Raw genomic sequence first — 16,176 nt, forward strand, 5'->3', positions numbered from 1 at the left:
ACATGTTGTGCATTGGATAGAAGGAGAAGCGCATTACCATTGCAAAGAATAATTTGGGTGCTTTTTCTAAGATGTCTATGCCGGGCACACAATTTAGTAGTGTGATGAAGGTGTTGCTTTGTGTCGCGTACTTTTAGGATTGTTTTACATAGATCAAGCCTCAAGATTACAACTTGGCTACTCCTATGGCAACATGTTTGTAGGTTAGACTTCATGATGTTAGAGACTAATTTCATGTCACTCTTTATCAGCATGCTACTTCCAAGTCTAAAAATTTAGTATGCAATCTCTGAAGTGAGTTGATATACCAAGGGAGAGGCTCTCAAGCAGATGTTTTGCCACTTGAGTGACTATACATTTTGGGATATTTTTTCCAAGGAGTAATAAATACGGATTTGCATGGGTTTCAAACTTAAAAGGCGTCGGTTGGTATGACATGTATATTCATGCTCCATTTTTGCTTCATGCTTTATAACTCATGCATATCATGGTTGAGCAAGAACCATTTGTCTATGGCTAGTTCTAGCTCTTATGGGAGCTTTCATAGCTTTGATTGAGTGTACTTATCTCATATGACTGATTTGGTTGTTGTGCAAATTGCCATACTATTTCTAGTGGCAGAATATGTGCATTAGAGATTGTGAAAAACCAAGTGTTTTGCACTTGTACTAAAGACATCACAATGAATCACCATCGTGTCAGAGACATAGACTTTACTGATATTTTCATAAAGGCTTTGCTTTGTAAGAAGTACAAAGATATTTGAAAATCTTTAGGCTTAACTAAGTTTCAAATTGGTTACTTATCTTTGTGGATTGATCACATTTCATAAGCCTTGGCACTTGCCTATGCAAGAGTGACAAATCATGTTTGTGCATCACTCCCCCAAGGGGTGTAGGTGCACCCCAAAAAAATTAATGTAAAATGTGCATTCAAATGGAAGGGTATTTTAATTCATTACTTTTATTTTATTTTAAATTATTTTACTTAAAAAAGGGGCTTTTGATTGAAAAGTTGGAAAAATCTAAAAGTTTAATAGAAAAAAGGGGTCATTTTATTGCCTCGTGACATGTAGGTACATGGATTTTAAATGCCTTTTGAACATACCTGATATACATGGTTTCTTATAAGTGCACCCCCGGAGATCACTCCTAGGGTGGAGTTGTTATCATGATAGGGTAGTGATGGGTGTGAGATATAACACTTTGCCCCTCAATGGGAGGTCCTCCCTTGGCTTGTATATGTCTATATCCCTTGGTTAGAGGTATTATTGGCACAAGTAAGAATAGTCCCATCAGGCATAGGCTTAACAAAAGTGTACATATTGCGAGATGAGATAAAAAGTGCTTTGACGCACCACTGTCAAAGTACAACACATGTGGATTTGTAGTCCTTACCTTACATGCATCATGAATAGAAGGGTCATAGTGAGAATGTCCACTAATGCCCATTTTGTATGTTGCACAATACAATCAAAAACTACATTAGAACTAAGTCTACAATGGCTGGATTTTTCTTTTGTACAAGCCACTTTTTTTTAATAGCACGCTGGTCTTAAGTAGGTAGAACACATCAGATTTAGCATGATTCTCCAACAATAATCTACAAAATTTGGATCTCTTCAAGCCGCAACAAGGTTGCAAAATCCCAACTTTGCAAAAATGATCAAAACATTTATTTTCCTTGAACCACATGCAAACAAATGCAACTTCCATGCAAACCTAACCTTCAACTTACCCAAGATAGTAGGATCGAAGTAGAAGCATGCCTAGTAAATTTGGCATGCTCTATGGATTTTAAAATGTGGCTTCTTTGACCTTTGACCACATGAGGTTCCCATACCATTTGGACTTGTTTATGGGGAAGTTTCACATGATTTGGATCAACTTCACACACTCACCAATTTTCCACATATAATCCTGGGCTTTAGGTCTCTTTTTCTTGATTTTAGATTGCCCTATGTTCTTGAAACTTGTAGTTTTGGCTTACAATGCAATGTAGGTGAAGGTGGTAAGATCATATTTTTTATATGTAATAGGGGATGCATCGTAATCTATGGGGTCTAGCCCTTTTTGCCCATGAAAATTCTTTGTGTTCCTATCATCTATTCATGCCTTTGATTAAGCCCCCATAGATTTTGGAAATAAAAATTCCTCGAGATCACCTATGGACCATAATTTCTCATTCAACCACAAATACTTTTTTGATGATAATCTCGACCCTCCGTCTCTCCTGCTTCTTCAAACAATAATAGGTTTGATAAGTTTGGCGATAAAGGAAAGAAGAAGATGAAATGCTTTGTATGAAAGTAAGAGCTCATGAGTTGGCAGAACCAGTGTTTGTTATGATGTACCATGTCATTAAAAAGCCAATATTTTGTAAGGGGAGTCCCTTCATGAGGAGGAGCATGTATTGCAAACATGTTTTGCAAGAAGAGGATTGGCTTCTCAACAAAGTCATGCACTCACACAAAGGGCTATGAAGTAGGATGGTGTTATGAGGAGAGTGTTGCTCTATTAGGATGGGATTTTTTATTTCTTAAAAGCTTTCTGTGAATTCACACGAAGGGCTATGAAGTATGATGGTGTTATGAGGAGAGTGTTGCTCTATTAGGATGGGATTTTTATTGCTTGAAATCTTGCCATGAAGAGGAATCTGGAGGTCATTTGGAGTGGGTATTACATGAAGAAAAGTGTTAACCGCTTAGGATGTACGGCCAAGTATGAATAGAGAAGTTGTGCATTAGTGTAAAAGATGTCATGAGTGCCACATGTATCAAAAAAGGAAGGCAATGCAAGAGCCTTTGAGCCATATTGTAAATTGTGGGTCTTTTGGAAACTGGGGTTTGGATGTAATAGGTACTCTTCTAGGCACCAAGTATGGGTACATACTTAGTATAGTGATCTATATAAAAAGATGGTAAGAAGCAGAGGCCAGTAGAGGAGCTACAATTAAGGATGTATGAAATTTTATCTATGACTGCATACATTTCATGTTTGGAGTGCCGTTAGAGATTGTAAGGGATCAAGTAGAAGATTCTAGAAATGACATTATCCAGATTTGATGGACAAATTGGACATCAAGCATAGTGATGCTACTTCTTACCACTGGAATGGATTTTTTGATACATTCAATAGAATTTTTCAACAAATTTTGTTCAAGCTTGTGCAAGAGCATCCAGAGCACTAGGGCATTTTTTTGAAGAGAGCTAGTCCAGTTGTGATGTGTATAACTCCCTGCACTACAGCTAGTCAAGGGTAGAGTATGTGTAGGAATACCTTGCTTGTACACTTATCAAAGAGCAAGGAAATCCACATATTTTTCATAAATTTCTCTAGTTTAGTGTGATTTTGCCCACCGTAGATCCCAAAAATACCCTTTTTGCACAAAGCAATACAAGAGGTCCTAAAACAATTTCAAGATACCGCAGCTAGTAAATGGCCAAAAATCTCCTTTCTTGGGCAAGCCCTCGTGCTGCTAATGAAGATAGTAATCCACCAAAACTTTGAAATTAATCACTAAAACAAGAGAAATCTTAGGCTAGGCAAGATTTTTTTGGCATTTCGTGTGCTTTTGTAACCTAAAAAAATAGATATGTACAAACTGTAAAAAAATCTAGCTTATCCTACACAAATTCTTCGAATCATGAATCCAATTGGCTTACCTAATAATGATGGTGTTGTCTATACTTGGTATGGGAGTGTCGCTACATATACAATGCAACAAGTGTTGATCCACTCTATTCCAACTACAATACTTATGAAGAGTGTATATATGGTCAAGTTACCTCTTCTTAATACTAGTTTTTCAATCAATTTTACTCAATCTACATATTGCAAGTAGCAAAATAGGCATTGGTTCTCATCAATCTAACATGGAATGCACAAACATATACACCCACACACTCAAGGGAGAACGCATACAAGTATTGGAGAGATTGCTTCTCTCTAAACACACACAAGCATGCACATAGTGTCACAAGTACACTTGTAGTGCATGAAAGAAAGAGTATACACATAGTTAATAGATGATAGAGAAGAGTAGAAAAGGAGAAAATCTCTTGAATACCCTTTGAAATTATACAAAGTGAAATTTATACCTAGAGCTTGAAACTAGTTGTCCGGCCATACAATATTTAAAATAACTAGTTTAGGCATGAATTGGGAGCTTAAGAAATACAAATTGGAGCTCAAGAAAACATAAAATGCTACATTCCATCCAACCTTTCCATTTGACCATTCAAGACATGCTACAATAAATATATGCATATCTACGTGGCACCAAAAACACCTTTAATTTTTGTATTTATAACTCATACCTCCAATGAGGGCAAAAACTTGTAATCTTTCTCTTCTCCTCATCTTCGTTCCAATGAAAAGTACATAAACATGTTTGGCATCTTTATGGTTGATTTTCATTCACTCACCATTGGATGCTAATTTTGAGTTATGTCAACCCCCAAACCACCCAATTCCACTTTCATTCTATTACAATCATACCAATTACATGCTAACATTCCCTAATTTACTTTGATTTCACTCATTCCATGCTAATTTTCGTTAATGTCATGCTAATTCGGTGCTAACATTCTCTACCAATGATTGATTAATTTTGCTAACCCGATTGTTCGCATTGAAGTGTAAATATATGCATAATTATCCAATTAGAGGTTGAATCTTCCATCTAATCAAGTTATTTTTGTGTTCATTGATGTCTAATCTTTTGATTTGAGTGTTTGATTTTTTGCCTAAATTGATTATTTTGGAAGAAAATTGGAGGTGCACATGTGTGCAATGATGTGACTACACATGGAGCAATGTGAGTACACATACTTGCTCAATTCAATTTTTTATTGCTACTTTGGACTCAATCTTGTGCTAATTTTATGCCAAAAGTAGGTGTGCGTGCAATTGACCTACAATGTGTGCAATTCTTAGTTGATTTGGGAATAAAATTATGAGTCAAATTTGATTCTTGGATCTTGTGTGTATCATGATTATGCCAAATTTATTTTCATCATTAAAATTCACGTTTATGCCTAATGATTAATGCTTGATTAAAGATAAATTTACTTTGTTTGGTTAAAAAAAAGAGCAAAATTGGCCTTAAATTGTGTGTGTGTGTGTGTGTGTGTGTGTGTGTGTGTGTGTGTGTGTGTGAGAGAGAGAGAGAGAGAGAGAGAGAGAGAGAGAATGATAATCTCTTCATAAAATGAGCCATACAAGTAGAATTGCACTATATAACATATTAAATAAAATTACAATATATTAGTAATAACATGTACATCTTTATATATTGAGTTTATACAAGTCTTTAATGGGAGATCTACTATCACAATATCTGAGTTGTACGTAACCCACTATTCTAGGGAAAAGACGAGAATTACAACATCTATGGAGCCTCTAGCTTTGGGGTCCAAAATAAAAAAGATATTTAATTTCTCATCCTTTTGATGAAGCCTTTGCCAGTCCTATCAAGTGACCTAGGGAACTGCCATGGGTAATCCTCCTCCCTATCGCCCTTTATATAGACTCCTGGGCTCCTAGACCTAGCCCCATGTCCACACTATGCAATCTAGGCTCATGGCCTAGGTCAGTGACCCCCTAGGTTGGCCCTTGGCCTTACATTACTCCCCTTGGAGAAGTATTTTCATCCTCGAGAACAAAAGTGAGATGTTTCTTCTTAAGAATACTAATGTCTTCCCAAGTGCCACCTTCTTTACGTCGGTATTTCCACTTGACTAAAGCTTGACGATGCACATGATGACGAGTACGTAAATCATGATAGTTTAAGATGCACTCGGGTTCATGCAATGGGAGGTTCAATGAAATCAACCAAAATCTCTCATGTGGTCAGATGAGGAAGATGCAAGGATGAATTCACACTTGCCAAGTGAAAAGGGGAAACTACTTAACATGGATATGAATCTATCCCGAGTGGTCAATAACTATTGTGTTCTCAATGCAAAGATTATGACCAAGTGGGTGGACTTGTGGATAGTGGCAAAGGAAAGGCATTTGCAAGAGAGGGAAGCATGGAAACAAGCACATGGAGGAAGGAGGGCACCCCCAGTGCCTAGACACCTTGCATGTTTCCCATATCTCATTAGTGCAGAGTGGATTCATGAGAGAATGACCGAGGCAAAAGCACGCGGAGAAGACATCACCAGCAAAGAATGGGAGTATGCACGAGGCTGCGTACCAAAGGTAGAGTACTTATATACCTAAACCATATTGTAACTCTATTTCTTGAAATTATCTTTAATATGTATTTGATAAATTAATATATTTTTCTATTTTGTAGTGCCTTTCCTTTAACTCTATGTGGTCAAAGGGTCGTCACTTTCGTACGCGCCACATTGACGAGCGTAGAACCACCATGGATTGTGCCATCATGGGTAACTTTGACACAAACGGTGATGAAGCCAGGTACTGCATAACTATTGAAAGGATACTAAAGGTTAATTTTAGAAACTTTCATACCTTCATCTTCGAGTGCAAGTGGTTTGCAAATGTTTCTAGAGGACATGAGAATGGCCTCTACATGGTGGACTCTAGTGTGCATCACACAGGGAGGTATGCCAATTTAGTTTTACCGTGCAATTGTGAGTAGGTGAGTGACACCTACCTTTTTTATTGTTATTTGTTTGTAGTGTTAGTTATACCAGTGTTACTCACTTTGAGCTTCTATTTTATAGGCCATCTATATCCCAGCAATCCACCAACCAAAACTTTGGTTCGTAATTCCTGTAACACCTCAGGGGAGAACCATTTTTTTCACTAATTAAGTGGAGACTATCTTCGACCCTCTTCCACCTCCGACTTTGGATGAGGTGGAAACAGAGGAGAGGGAGGTTGATGAATCAAGTCCGGCGGCAACAAGTCTTAGCGAGGATGATTGTCATGACGATGAAGATGATGAGATGGAGGATGACGAACTCGAAGATTATGAAGGCAATGCATCCACAAATGACAATTCCATTTCTCCCTTTATTGATTTAGGAGCCATGAGCTTAGAATTGAATGATGCCTCATGTAGAGATCTTTTGGAAGATGATTCATAAACATTTTGCAATTATGAAGTTTTTTGGTCGCGTAATCCATTCATCTCTCTCTTCCCCCCCACTTCCTCTCTTTAGGTTTGGGAGTATGCTCAATTATGTTAATCAATTGACAGTGATTATTTTAGTTTTAACCAAATGTAATCTTATATCCCCCCCCCCCTCTCTCTCTCTCTCTCTCTCTCTCTCTCTCTCTCTCTCTCTCTTCTTTCTTAAATTTGAAAATTTTATACAATATTATTTAATTCTTATTGAGAGGAGGGAAACACCAAAATTTGAAAGGTGGGAGGGAGAGAGGGGGGGGGGGGGGGGGGGGGGGGGGGTTAAGCTAGAATTTGAAAGTTTAGGCACTAAATTTGGTTGTCGGATATAACAACGGTAATCTACGGGGTAATAACAGCGGTAATACACACAATAATAATAGCGAAAATAGTCGCGGCAATATTTTAAACACAAACCCCCCCACCGCCCTCCTCTCTAGTCTTGTTTCTCTACTTGAATTTGCACCTTCTCTCTACAAAACGCGGTAAAACAGCGCGGTAAATACTTGAAGATTTTCATAGTGATTTGAAATAACTTGTTCAAAAGGGACAATAGCAAAAAAAAAAAGTGCAAAAAGTTAACTAAAATAGAAAGATTTGGATGCCTCAACCAAGGTAACAAGTCAGGGTTTTGCAATAGTGTTTCTTAATGTATTTGCGATCAAGTAGACTATATCAGAGTAGAAACCCTATTGTAGGAGACCATATTAGTCACATTTTGATGAAAGAGATTGTCAATCAAGGATCTTTGCCGACCTTAGAGCTCATTCTAGAAGAAAGTCTTTTTGATATGTCTTCAGAGAGATCTTACGCCTACATGGTTGAAGGGTTCAAGAGTGTGAATTTTAAGAGGGAACAAACAAGGGAGCAAGACCATCCCAACCAGCCATGAAACTATTCTACTTGAAATATCAATTCAAAACTGAACAAGGAGAAAAAGTTTAACGCAAGTTATTTGAATAGTTTCTTAAATGTTGCCTCCCCCGAGGGTGGGTGCCCAATTCGTGTCACACTAGGTTATATTCTAAAAGGCTGCTTACACAATAGCTGCCCAAACTTGGGTAGGAGGTGCTTGTGCGTGCGTGGAATCCAAGCGATAGACCACGATTGGCTACATGAAGACAAGGGTGGACAAGGACTTGGACAGAGACCCCCGGTCCAGCTTGGATAGGGGCTGCAATCGGCTCATGATCGATTGGCTATGCACATCTGTGCACCAATTGGCGATGTGAAGACCATATGGGAAGGAGGTGTTGTGTGTACGCACGTGTGTCCATCGCAAAACTGCATGAGCAAGCAGCATTTTGGTGTGTAAGCAGTCTATAAAACTTGGCCTTCTAAATCAACGTATGTAGGTCCAAAGGTAGACACTTCACTTCTTGCGTTGATGAATAGAGCGCTCAAAACCCATGGTGTGCTTTAGCAAGTCGTTTTTTGAAGGTTGGCCAGCATTTTCAAGAAAATTGGCCGGGTTCATGAGGCTGGCCATCTAACAAAGCCTCTATTTTTTGGCAGACAGATGAGGCAGCGTTATTGCACGTTGGTTGCCCTACAACTTGACAGTAAAATCGGGACTCTCTTAACACCCTTCAATGGGCTCGGGAAATATTTTTTGTGGACCCGGCTTTTAGAACCTTTTCACACGCAGATGAGCAGGCTAAATCTAAATTTGAGAGGAATAATCACACTAAAAATCTCATATTATAACTAAAAATTCCATAATTTGAACTGGCTTGAGAACCTTCTTGCTCAAATTTGGGCGGGCCATTTTCCATTTTGAAAAGGCTTTGGATAAGCTAGCATTCAGACTGCCCATGCGCAACCTCTGATTTCTAAGGTGGACCAAGGGAAAGGCACATCCTTCACTTGTGCGCAATCCGATCTGGAAGGTTGACCCACACCCTACTCTGGGCTGAAATATTCCGGGGTGGAAAGGAGTGTTCGGAAAAAAACATTTTCCCAAACTTACAAAATTCCTTTCTTTGAATTTGCCAAGACTAGATTTCCAAAAATTGTTTAAGTGTTTACACTATTTTTCTCTATTTTGGATGGAATGTTTCCTTTCCCCTTGCCAAAACTGTAAAGGGCACGATATTAAGCTGAGACTCATTTTTCCCGAACACGGACCAGGAAAGGTATGGAACAGTTTGTCGCAGCCAATCAAGCACCCAGCCAAACTCTCTTACTGCGTAGGAAAAGTGCAGGAAGTACATTAGCTCAAAGCTGCCTTTTCCACGCAATGATAATGAAGTCCGACCTGAGGCTCAGACAGTCTGAATGTGCGTACCCTAAAGCAAATTACCAGCTATCTTTTCCTGAGCCCGGGGGCCGGGCCACGACACTAAGTGACACATAACATTAAAGAGGGGGGGCTAAGGGGATCGACGGCGCGGAAGTGGATGCGGGGAGCCCGAAGCAGATTAAACCCGGACGCGCGGCAAGTCAACGCGAAAAGGAACCCGAGCGACGACTCGATTTGAACCCAGGGCCTCGTCGCCCAGATTGTGACGCATGGGGTAACCATCCCACCCACGCGCACATATTGTAGCCATGGCCCGGGTTTTTGGGGTTTTATTATTAAAACATAGGCGCTGCTCGGGTTTAATCTGTGGCCGAGTTTAGTCTGTGGCCGGGTTTAGTTTTTAAGTTCCCATCTACGACTGCAACCTCTCCGATTTTCGTGCGCGCACTTCTGTGCCCTCGATCCCCTTACCCCCCTTTAATCCTATGTGTTATTTAGTATGTGTTATTTAGACCTGAGGGGGGCCGGGGTCTTCATTCTTCTTCTTTCTCACGCGAGCGGCGCTTATATTCCTGTTGAGAAATGGAGCAGCTTCTGCAATCTTCACAGGGCCGGCACGTCGTTCTCTTCACCCACAACGATCAAAGCCATATCACTCCCATGCTCGTATTGGCTCGACTCTTAGTGAGCAGGGGGATGCAAGTCACCTGCGCCCTTCCGGCCACAGCCTATGCATCCTACATTTCCAACAACAACAGCAACAATACCCTCTCCTGCACTCCTGGGCCAAAATTCCAGGTGGAGTCCGTCGAGGAGTCGCCGCAGCATTCCAGCAACGACCTCATACTGCTTCACAAGAAGCTGCAAGACGGCCTCCTACGCCTTTTGCAGCGCCTGCACCCGCCCCCGTCGTTCCTCATTGCCGACCTTATGTATTTTGCCTGGTCTCACGAACTCGCAAATCGCGTTCGTGCCACCCTGTTCCTGTTTGGCCCCATCTCAGCCACCTGCCTGCTTGTTGCTTCCCACTTGCCAGAGATTCTGCGAACGGGTCTTTTGCCTTTGCAGCCAGGTAAGTGCTAACATGCATTATGTGTACATGTAAATTGTGTGCATGGATAAGCTGTACTGCTCTACATTCTTTGAACGTCTCTTGCAGGCATGCAAGATGAGGTCATTGACTTCATCCAAGGTTTGATGAAGGGCTTCCGCGTCGCTGACATCCCCTGGACTTCCTCCGACGTACTCCTGCGGAGCTGGAGGGACTTAGTTTCCTCCAGCACAGCAAAGCCTGCGCTGGTATGGTGCTGTGTAATACCTCCTATGCACTGGAAGTGGAAGCGGAGGCTCTAGATGCACTCGTCGCGCTCGGGCTACAGATCTACCCAGTGGCCCCCATGCTACACATGGATCCGTGCAACATCACCACCGTACTCTACCGTGAAGATGACAAGTGCTTGAGCTGGCTTGATAGGCAGCCCCTTGGCTCTGTTGTGTATGTATCATTTGGGAGTATTGTCTCTCTAACAAGGGAGAAAGTCCTAGAACTGGCATTGGGCTTGGAGGCATGCGGGCAGCCATTCTTGTGGGTCATCCGCCGCATCGAAGGTGTATCCGATGTCATGTCGGTGCTGCCGCCTGGCTTCGTAGAGCGCATCAACACCAAGGGCCTGATTGTGGTATGGGCACCACAGGTGGCTGTACTCTCGCATCCATCTGTTGGGTGTTTCATCTTTCACAGTGGCCTTACCTCCCTGCTAGAGGCCATTTGGGCAGGGGTACCCATGATAGGGGATTTCTACAAGATTTCCGAATAGAACACGGTGTTCCGAGTGATGACAGAGGGGTGGAGGGTGGCATTGCCAATAATCGATGAATCACGACCACATTCTCCTCTGAGAAATTGCATTGAAACAGCAATCAAAGAGGTGTTGCGGGATGGCGGAGCTGCCATCAGACTACGAATTGCACCACTCAGAGCTGCCCTGAAGGAAGCAGTAGGACCAAGTGGCATTTCACGGCAGTACCTTGAGCAGCTTGTGGATGTCCTGCTCTCACCAGCTCATGAATAAGAAGAAGTGGTCTCCTCATCAGATTTTCTTGGATGCCGGTTTGGAACACTCCTCCTCCGGCAAGAGATAGAAGAACATCGAATAACCTATTGATCATCCAAAGTTTGATGCATCTTGGCTTGGAGCTTAAAAGTCATCTGACAAATCTTTAAGATACGTTTCTAAGATGTTATAATTTCTCTTCTAAGTTCTCATGTGTGTGTGCGTGTGAAAAAGATGACATTGATTAGAGCATGGTCACGCGAGGCTTAGTTATCAATCATATATACCTAAGCCAACTATGCCCACAAAGAGCATTAAATGAATAACTAAGCCTCTTGCATGGTCACGTGAAGCTTAGTTATATTCATTCATCCTCCCAACTAAACCTTGAACCTCACAACTATGCCAAAATCGGCATAGTTACAAAGGGTGGACATAGTTATTCATTTAATGCTCCTTTTTGCGTGTGACCAAGAATGAGGCTTAATTATTTGTTCAAATAACCGATAACTAAGCCTTGCATGACCATAGCATTATCTCAATCTCCTCTAGAGTAGCACATCTTGAATCCAAGACTCATGGGATAGACTTTTGAGGTTAAATTAGTATGTCTCATCTCGAGTATGTCCTCTTTGACATTTTACCAAATCCTCCCATGCACACACACGTCTCTGTGTATAATAGTATCCTCTAGAGAATTAGGTTTTGAGTTGAAGGCCCACCTAATAAATCTTTGACATCTCACATATTGTTACTACTACATTAAAAATTCACTTTTTGGGAGTGTTGGTATGTGGATCATAAGAAGAGAAAATCGGTATAATCTTTCTAGCACTACCCAAGTGCGGTTGAGTGGGTATCCAAGTTTTCTTGATTTTTTTCTCTCAATCTCACGTGTGGTCTATAGGCCAATAAGAAGAGAACCTTCGAATACCCGATCTATCACCCAAGTATTTGAGATCTTGGGCTTGAGCTCAAGACTATTTGACAAATCTTTAAGATCTCTAAGGATGGTTTACACGACGTTATAATTTCTCTTCTCATGCATGTGTATTGTGTGTGTGTGTGTGTGTGTGTGTGAGAGAGAGAGAGAGAGAGAGAGAGACGTAATCAAGCACATATTTGAGTGCATTCTACGCACAAACCCTCCCAATGTTGAGAGCATCTTGGGCCCTCTCTCTCTCTCTCTCTCATGTAGTTGTGAAGAAAACTTCAAGAGAGGCCGAGAGCAGAGGTTGGTGGAGGGTGATAGCATGTTTAGGCGGTACCACTTTTTGCACCTTTTGGTGGTACCACCAATAGCACCTAGCTGGATGGAAATTCAACGTTTTTCAAATTTGTAAAAAGAGGTTGAAGGAAATTCTAAATTTGCAGGCAATATAATTCATGTACCATGCAAGCCATTATGGGGTGGAGTGGGTCCCCTTTTTTTGAACTTACAATCATCATGGCCTTTGTCCTCTTTCTCCTTTCCTCTCACGCAACTAGCTTGTCACTCAGAATCCCGTCTGTACCTGTGTGCTCGCTCTGCTCCCATAGCTCGTGCTCCCCCCATTGCTCATGTTCTCCCCATTGCATGAGTAGCCATCGCGTTCTGCCCCCCATTGCACCCGTCGCACTCTGCCATAGCCCTGGTGGAGCTCTGTCCCCATTGCCCCCGACATGGAAGCATAAAGCATGCAGTAGAACCCTCTGCAGAGATGACTCCCAAGAAGAACACTCCCTCCAAGAAGCGCAAAAACCTGACTCGGAGCACGAAGTTGGTATAGCAGGCGCCCCCTGCAACAAACACCACAGCACAACAAACCGCCACAACAGCCACCACATAGCAGACACTCCCAACACATGCGACACAACAGACGCCTTCAACAACCACGAAACAACAGTCCCCTGCAACCAACATGACGCTGCAAACCCCAACAACAAACACGACAACCGAAACTTCCCTCTCCAAATGCATGTTGTCGGTTGAAAAATATGCTCGGAAAGGTGAGTTCCACATCGTGTTTTGGTCGTGTCTATGCACCTCATGGCAATGCATGGCCAAAAATCCTATTTTTCAGCATTGGTTGTAAATCATTTTTCTCCATGGCTTTGCTTGCAGCATCAGTGGAGTATCTGGTACTCTCCAGGTTTTGCTATTCTACATTGCAGTTTCACGAGGAATATGGACTGAGCATGGAGGGCAAGCTGCCCAAGGATTTAAAAGACAAGGACCTGCCTGAACAGTGGTCAACAGTGTTCAAGGTGCCAGAGAAGAATAATACTAAGATCTTCCTCCACCAAGTGCATGACCACCTTCATGATGCATGCACACTTCTGTATCAGAAGATCTACCATGCTACCCCCTCCAACGGCGAGCTCATGAGGAGGTTTGCAAGGGGATTTGCATATGAATACTGCGATGTTTCCAAAGCAGACCCCGACAGCCATAAGATTGCATGGGCTTTGGTTGGGGATCAAGTATAAGAGAATGTCAAGAGCCAGAAAGGGGGGCTCAATCGAAAAATACAGAAGTTCATGTCCGATTACGACATGGAGAAAGCCCCCACATTTGAAGGAATGATGGAGAATGTTGTAGACGGTCCTGCAGCGTTCAACCACCCTCTACAACACATGTGGACAGCCTCTCAGCCCCTCTACTTAGCATGGGTGGATAAGCTTGCCAATGACCTTGAGCAGCAAGCAATGAAGGCAGAAGAGAAGGTGAAGTCTGCAAAGACAGTCCTGGCTACAAAGCCGGACTTATGGTTGCAAACGAAGGTACCTCCTCATCTTGTGCGCCCATTACTACAAAGGTGGAGAGCCTCAGAGAGGAGGTGGAGAAACTGAAAGCCTCTCCAACAGAAAACACGGCTGCGATTGCCAAAAAGGAGGCTGAAATTGGAGTCCTTACAAGGGTACTCTCCAAGTCCTTTGGATCGAATGCAGATACTCCAGTCTTCTCTGTCTTTAAAGTGTATAAAGTGCTAAAAGTGTTGAGTGCTCACCTTTTAAGCACTTGCAAGCACTTTCAACCACCTACTACAGGCTCTTTTAAGAAAATACAGACATGTGGAAATGCCTGAAGTGCTTACAGGTGCATAAAAGTGGTTAAAAGTTCTTGCAAGTGCTAAAAAATGCTTGACTATTTAGCACTTGCAAACACCTTAACATCCTGCAAGCACTTCCAAGCACTTTTAAACACCTAAAAATGTCTACAAGTGCTAAGAAGTGCCTAACTTTTATGCACTTGCAAGCACTTTGAACAACCATTTGGCACATTAAAGCACTTTCAACCACTCGGAAACTCTAGCAAGTGCTTGAAGAAGATTCAAAGTGGTTAAAATTGCTTCAAAATGCTTTCAAAGTCATTAAAAGTGCTTTTTGCAATCACTTCAAAGCACTTTTAACCACTTTAAAGCACTTTGAAGCAATTTTAAGACCCTGCAAGCACTTGCAGGAGTTTGCAGGTAGTTGAAACTACTTCAAAGTGCTAAAAAGAGCTTCCAAGTACTAGCAAGTGCCTTTCAAAGTGCTGCAAGTGGACACATTGAGCACCTGCAAGCACTTCCAAGCACTTTTAAACACCAACAAATGCCAGCAAGTGCTAAAAAGTGCCTAACTTTTATGCACTTGCAAGTACTTTGAACCACTTGAAGGGATATCAAAGCACTTTGAAAAAGTTTAATTTCAACCACTTGCAAAGTCCTGCAAGTGCTTGAAGGTGCTTCAAAGTGCTTAAATTTGCATCAAAATGCTTTCAAAGTGCTTAAAAGTTTATTCTACAATCACTTCATAGCACTTTTACGCACTTTAAACCACTTTTAAAAGACCCTACAAGCATTTGTAGGTGGGTGAAAGTTCTTCAAAGTGCTAAAAAGAGCTTACAAGTGCTATCAAGTGCCTTTCAAAGTGTTGCAAGTGGACAGATAGAGCACTTGCAGGCACTTGCAAGTGTTTACAAGCACTTGAATGTTCTAGGAAGTGCCTGCTGTTAGGGCTTGCATGTCCCCCATTATGGTTGGTTGTGCAATAATCTTCCTTTGTTTTTAATTTTGTACAGAAAATAGCTTAGGAAATGGACAAGGAGCTTGGTAAGTTCCGAAGGCGAGCCTCCTTCATGAAGGGATCCAGCTACCGTGTGCCCATAGATACCATCCGTTCTGCTTTTCAATGGTCAGTGCGACTGATCCCAAGTGTGTTGTACCAGATTGTAAATGGGAGATACCCCATATAGTAAGATGTTGGGCACTTGGGAATTCTTATGAGGATCTTGAAGGTAGGTTGGTCATTTTATACAACAGAACTTATGTTAATCTGTTGTGGAGACTAATTGTGTATGTTGGTTCAGCTGAGCCAGTGGTTGAGAAAGAAGCTTCCACATCGTCCATGCACGATGTGGACGAGGTCTTTGACCTTGACGCCATGCTACTGAAGTACAAGAACCTTGAAGGTGGGAAAACTCTTGAGGGTGGTGACCGAGACATTCTAAAGGACACAACTCCGTCCCGCAAGCAACCAAGGTAATGTCAGTTTTGTATATTTGTCTCCTCCCATGTCTAAATCATGGTCACCATGTTCATTGTGGTCACAATATGCTGCCCAGGTACTGATTACTGTAAGGAGGACAGTGTAGCTGAGGTAGAGGATCTTGAAAAATCAACCTTGCAATTTGTAGGAGTGGAGATGCGAAAGAAGAGAAAGAAGCAGATGGGGGACGAGCTGTCCCAGGACCCCAAAAAGAGTACTGGCATACTCCCCCCTTAACCAGAGCATGTAAGAAGCTTTAGCTTCTTG

The 16,176-nt window shown here is 41.8% G+C and overlaps 1 pseudogene across 1 annotated transcript; it reads left to right on the plus strand.

Moving 5' to 3' along the window:
- Positions 1–9,925: 9,925 nt before the first annotated feature.
- LOC147422846 (UDP-glucose:p-hydroxymandelonitrile O-glucosyltransferase-like) lies at positions 9,926–11,540 on the plus strand (annotated as a pseudogene). The gene is made up of 2 exons (XR_015186812.1): positions 9,926–10,415; positions 10,503–11,540. The product of XR_015186812.1 is annotated as a UDP-glucose:p-hydroxymandelonitrile O-glucosyltransferase-like (transcript).
- Positions 11,541–16,176: the final 4,636 nt, after the last annotated feature.

The sequence above is a fragment of the Adiantum capillus-veneris genome, chromosome 27, assembly GCF_014529385.1.
Source record: "Adiantum capillus-veneris isolate H3 chromosome 27, ASM1452938v2, whole genome shotgun sequence".
NCBI lineage: Eukaryota > Viridiplantae > Streptophyta > Polypodiopsida > Polypodiales > Pteridaceae > Adiantum > Adiantum capillus-veneris.